Source organism: Mus pahari, chromosome 1 (genome assembly GCF_900095145.1).
Source record: "Mus pahari chromosome 1, PAHARI_EIJ_v1.1, whole genome shotgun sequence".
NCBI lineage: Eukaryota > Metazoa > Chordata > Mammalia > Rodentia > Muridae > Mus > Mus pahari.
Window position 1 is genome coordinate 24,837,885 of NC_034590.1, and position 6,330 is coordinate 24,844,214.

Here is a 6,330-nt window from a genome sequence, read left to right on the forward strand (position 1 = left end):
AGCATTGATTATGGGCTTTTATGGAATCCCTGAGTGTGTAAAGGAGTGTGTCTCTGGGTCTGTCCCTATTTCTTATGGCTTTTGTGGGCTCTTTTCCTGTTCCGTTTGTTTTACTCTAATGTGTGTTTTTGTTTTATCCTCTTTCAATTATCTTCTAGAAGCCTGTTCATTTTCTAATAACAAAAAAGTGGGTGGACCTCTGTGGGAAGGGGGGTGGTGAGAAACTGCTTAGATAAGGAGAAACCGTAGACAGGATATATATTTTGAAAAATCTATTTTCAATAAAAGAAAAAAATCCATTTTCGATGAAAATAGTTTAATTCAAGAAATTAAAATATAATTACATTTTTTCCTTTTCCCTTTCTGCCCTCCAGCCCCCTTGATCTGGAGCCTATTTTGATCTTCACAGACTCATCTAGGCAAAAAGAAAGGACCATAGCAAATTACCAATATTCCATGTGTTTCTTATTTGGACACAACACACATTTTTATATTTTACAGCTTTCGGTCAAAACCATATTTTAGCTTATCTTCAAAGGAATAAACAAGCCAACAAATATGTACAAACACAAATACTTAAAATCATATAAACAGAAACCACACAGAGCACATATTCAGATTCATAAACCCATCCTCATACATTCACAAGACACACACACACACACACACACACACACACAGGTGTTCATATGTTTATGCAGACCTAAGAACACACATACATTTACCTCCCACACCATGTATATGCACATGCACATAAATGTGTTTCCATATTCATAGACATATCTGAGCTGATACAAATTCAAACATTCATACAGGTGCACACACATGCACATGCTTTGCCTCTGATATAGCCCAACTCAATGATTGGTGACCTTTAGTGTATAGAAGACCATAGAGGCAACTTTTCAATTATCTTTAGGAATCTGAGAAATTTGATGTATTTCCAAAATAAGTAACTCTGTGTGCCACTTACTCAATGTGCTTCTTACTCTGGAATTTCTAGCGTCACTTGGTGATTTTTAACAGATGAATATAGATTTACACCTGATGCTATGAAGTCCAGAGACGACACTGAATGGCAGATTTCAAGAGATAATTTCAGTGAGGAGAGATCTTGCCACCCGGATTTACATAAAACAAAGAGGCTGGGTCTGAGCTTTTCATTCTTTATTAATTTTCTACTGTATTTGTAAAACAGTCCTACGTATGTGTGTTAACATTGTCTCACAACAGTGTTTGAGTCAAAAATTCCAGGTTACAGCAATGGGAGATGGATTTTAAATTCAAAAAACATGAAAGGGAAAAATTAGCAAGTGTAGTGGGGATAATGGAAAGCATTGTGGAGTTTGGATGGTCAGGAGTTCAGCTGACTGGACAGTAAATCCTGCCACTAGGGGGCACTAAAAGGACAGATAGGCATGTAGATAGAAAGGAAACCTTGGTCGTTGGTTGGTTGGTTTGGAGTTTAATAAAGCAAATGAAAAAATGTAGTAATTGTTAAGTACACCTTTAGATATCTAAATAGGTAGTAGGACAGGAAATCACACTAGTTTTCAATGTCTTCGAAAAAAAGTTCTGTTCGCTGAGACAATCCAGGTTCCAATGTGATCAAGTCGGGTGGAGACTAAATTGTATTGATAGGTATTAACCCAGAGAAGTATGTTTGAGAGCTAGATGTTGCTGAGATGTCTATAACCAGCGTGTTTGTGTGTATGAAGCTGGGGGAGTATTAAGTGAGATTTTTTTTCAGAGAGAAAAAACATGGACTATAGTACAGATAAGATAATGTGAGATTTGGACAAAGAGGGATGTATTTGTTTGAACACTGAGGGTGAGAATGGTGAATCAGGAATAAGACAGCTATCTTAGTGCTAATAGATTGGTTAAATAATGTTTAAAGGTAAGGGTCGCTGATAGAATAAGCAGCATGGAGAAGTTAGTGCTCTGTACATTTATGACCCTGCATCTCTTAGAACAGCTTTCATAAGTAACCAGTAAAGACTGCATCGTCTTCTTGGATTCTCACTTTTTGTTATAATTGCTCCTGAGATTAGAAATCCGCAAGCTGTGAGTTTCAGAACAACACATGCTGGGATATACAGATATATCCCTCCAGGGAGTTTACTATTATTTATCCATCCTGTGATTTAATAATAATATAATCACTTTCTTTTATATCCAAATAGTAATGTGATTAAGATTTAGATAATATAGTCATCCAATTAACATCGCTGTAGTGCCACACAAAATTTACTGAATGCTCATAGGAATTATACTAAAGATGATTTTGAGCAGAATGGAGGCAATAGCTGCTAAGTAAAGGGTGAACAGTAATGAGGACAAATTTTATTATTACTTAAATATTTGCTTAGAAAAACCCATCATACATTTTATGATTGATATGGGGCCATTTCAAAGGATGCTGGCATGATGAAGTCATTGCTTCTCAGTTACTGTGTTTTGCTGCTGACATGTATTCTAACAGACAGAAAATAATAAGAATAATGATAAAAGGTATTTGCGGAAAACAAAAATACAAAAATTATTATGGATGAGATGGAATAAGAAACAAAATATAATTGTAATCAGAATAATGTTGTTTGAATCTCTTGCTTTGCTTGACTCCAAAGATGTATTATTCTATATTTTTAAGTATTATTTTATTATTTATATTATTATATCTAGGTTAGGATATAATGTAATTTTGTTATCACTAGTAATAGTAATGGTTATTATTTAATATTACACATTACCCAATAGAATATATGAGCTCTGTTTCTTATTGATGTGATAGACTATTAAAAACATTTTTTAGTCCAATTATCATTTAGAGAAGAAATCTGTGAGAAACTGTTTAATCTTAGTATCACTTAATGTTATTTGTCAAAGTTAGAACATGTGTCAATACATTTTAGAGAAGTTTGTAAGAGTTGCCTCATTTAAAAATTGCTTATTTATTTTAGTGGGTTAAATATAATCAGACTGAAATAATATCAGCGATGAACAAGAATAAATTACATTGAACTTTTTCTAAGTGTTCAAGATGTGATTTATCTTTTTTACTTTAGTTAACATAAGGGCACAAAATATCCTAGAACAGAATCTATTACAAAAATAATTGGCAATTCCAAAATTTGCTCCCAAACTACTGCCCTTTCTTTAATGAACACATAACCTTTCCACAGAGCAATTAACAGCTATCTGGTTCTCTTGGAAACACATGTAACGATTTTAATCATTTTTTCTGAGGTATAGAAACTAACTCTTATTTGTCTTTGATTTTTTTATGGATGCTACTTCTGATCTTAGGCTTTGCTTCTTAATGGAAACTGATAATATATGTGTCTTGCCAGAGATAATTTCTACTTCCCCTATATAGCTTAACTTTTTGCTTTAAAAGTTGAGACCAATAGAAATTTCAAAGTATGTACAACAGATATTATTTTCTCCTATATTTACATTCACCACATGCTATAATGTGTTCTTTTGTTTTATTTTCTCTGTAAATGATGAATTGTGTCTCTCTATATATACACATGGTTGTTTTCTATTTTTAAAGTTGTTTTATATAAATCCATATAATGCATCATCTTTCATTGCTTATAACACCTACAAATAAGAAGACTTGAATACCTTCTCTCTCAATATTAGCTTCCATGGTACTAGAAAGCAACATGTAAAGTATCAAAGGGATGAACGCAAACAACAGATTCTCCCAGCTTTGAAACATATTAGCCACAACAATAACTACCATTGCATAATAATCCTGTGGGTGAAAGAGTTGAGTATAGTTTGGAAGCAACCAAAAGCTCTCTAATTGGACATAAGACAGACTCACAAAGAGAGAAATCTAGTTAAAAACTTGGGGCTAGCGAAGTCATGGATCTTGAAGAAGAGTCTACAACACTTTACAAAATAATCCCTTGCTAAATTTTAAATATTTGTCCTTACATCCACAGAGAAATGTAGACTTCACCACTCATCAAGGACACTTCTGTTTGCAATCGATAGAGACCATTACAGAAAACCCACAACCAGTCAAAATGTAGAGTTTGGGTCTCAGTGCTAGTAGATGCATCTATGAAATAACCACAGCCCCTAAAGTTTAGGGGTCATTGCGAAAGTGGAGGCAGACATATTAAAAGCTTCTGGAACAGCGCATTTTTTATGGGATTGGATTTCTTAGCTACGTCTTGTAGCTAAGATTATGTCAGTAGCTACACCATAAAGTCTCACTGACATGACTGCCTAAGCAAAACCTGAATAGGACCACACCGGTAGATATGCTGAAGTGGAAGGAGGAGCACTCACGAAGTTTTAACCCCAGACAAAGGTCTACAGTCAACTAAGGATTGCCAAGAATGGGAGAAATAATCGTCCCCACAAAAGAGCTCTTAGACTGGTTATACAATACCAAATGGTCAATCCTGAAAACGTATACATACAATTAACATTATACAGACTGAGAATTTTATATTTATACATATAAATTATATATGAAGAAATTCATGCATATTCATATAAACATATACATATGTGAATATACATGTATATATCACAACTAATGAAAGAGAGGCCATAAATTTGATAGAAAGCAAGATGAACTGGACTATTGGTAGGCTTGGAGGAAAGAAACAGAAAATAATACAATTGTACTGGTTAGCTTTGTGTCAACTTGACACAGCTGGAGTTATCACAGAGAAAGGAGCTTCAGTTGGGGAAGTGCCTCCATGAGATACAGCTGTAAGGCATTTTCTCAAATAGTGATCAAGTGGGGAGGGCCCCTTGTGGGTGGTGCCATCTCTGGGCTGGCAGTCTTGGGTTCTATAAGAGAGTGGACTGAGCAAGCCAGTAAAGAACATCCCTCCATGGCTTCTGCATCAGCTCCTGCTTTCTGACCTGCTTGAGTTCCAGTCCTGCATCCTTTTGTGATCAACAGCAGTATGGAAATGTAAGCCAAATAAACCATTTCCTCCCCAAACTGCTTCTTGGTCATGATGTTTGTGCAGGAATAGAAACCCTGACTAAGACAACAAATTTATTATTATGTCAAAAAATCATACTATCAGCACTCAAGGGGCAGAGACAGTTGGATCTCTGATTTAGAGGCCAGCCAGAAATATAATTAGACCCTGACTGAAATAATAAAGATAAAAACACCCTACTGTGCTGGTGCTGGGTAGTTTTATGTCAACTTGTTTTACTATAACCATGTGGTCTTCAGAGCTACTAAAGGCAGATATAAGTGAAGAGGATAATTAATAATCACCCTAATACCCACATGACAGTCTTGAGCAGAGTCTCCAGAGGATGCCATGGGATGGAAAGTTTGGAGCATCCATCAGTTCAATCGAACTGTTTGCAGGTCAGAAGTGCTCTATCATCTTCATTGGTTCTTGAGCACAGACAACACACAGTAAACTGCTTCTATTCTTCCTAAGACAGCATTATCTAGGCACAGCCTGCTCAGTTTCCCAGATAAGATGATATTGGGTACCTTCTTTATACACACAACTTTCTGGTTTCTAAGCTTGCTTACTCTCCATGTTTTGAGTTGATACAAGAGGAGCTGGAAAATCATAATAACTGAAAATTTTCACTTCTATCTCAACCAATTCGATTAGTTTATAAGTTGTAGGCAGATTTCTCTCCTCATCAAGTACAACGTTATTATTTTCATCAATCCAAGAGCAAAGCTCAACCATCATCCTTCAAGTGTCTGAACAGGCATAACTGTAACATTGGATCATCTAACACTTGCTTTCTGCATGATTAATTTACATCTCAATGTGTATGAAGAAACTGTTCTGTAAAAGGCTATATTAGATGTAGTAGTAGCATCTAGGTGCACCTGAAAAATTTAGATGAATAAAATAAATTCTTTCTATAGCAACGTAAAGGATTTTTAAATGACCACACAGAATATATATGTATATGTATATGTATATGTATATATATATATATATATATATATGTGTGTGTATTCAGAAATAAAGATTTTAGAAGGTTTGTTATTATTCATGAAAATAATTCTAACAATAGTCTTTTTAAGTTTATCATACTTGAGTAATTATTAATATGCAACTTAATATTTAAACATAATATAAGCTTAGAACTCTAAAAAAGGTTGTGTGTTGTTTCTCACTCTAAACTTTGTGATCTTAACACTCTAGCAGGCCACCTTGACTACATTTTTGAAGGCATAATTTTTTTTTTCACTTTCAGTCACGATTCTTTTCTTTTAATTATTATTATTATTTTCTTTATTTACATTTCAAATGCTATCCCGAAAGTTTCCTATACCCTCCCCCCACCTCTGCTCCCCTACCC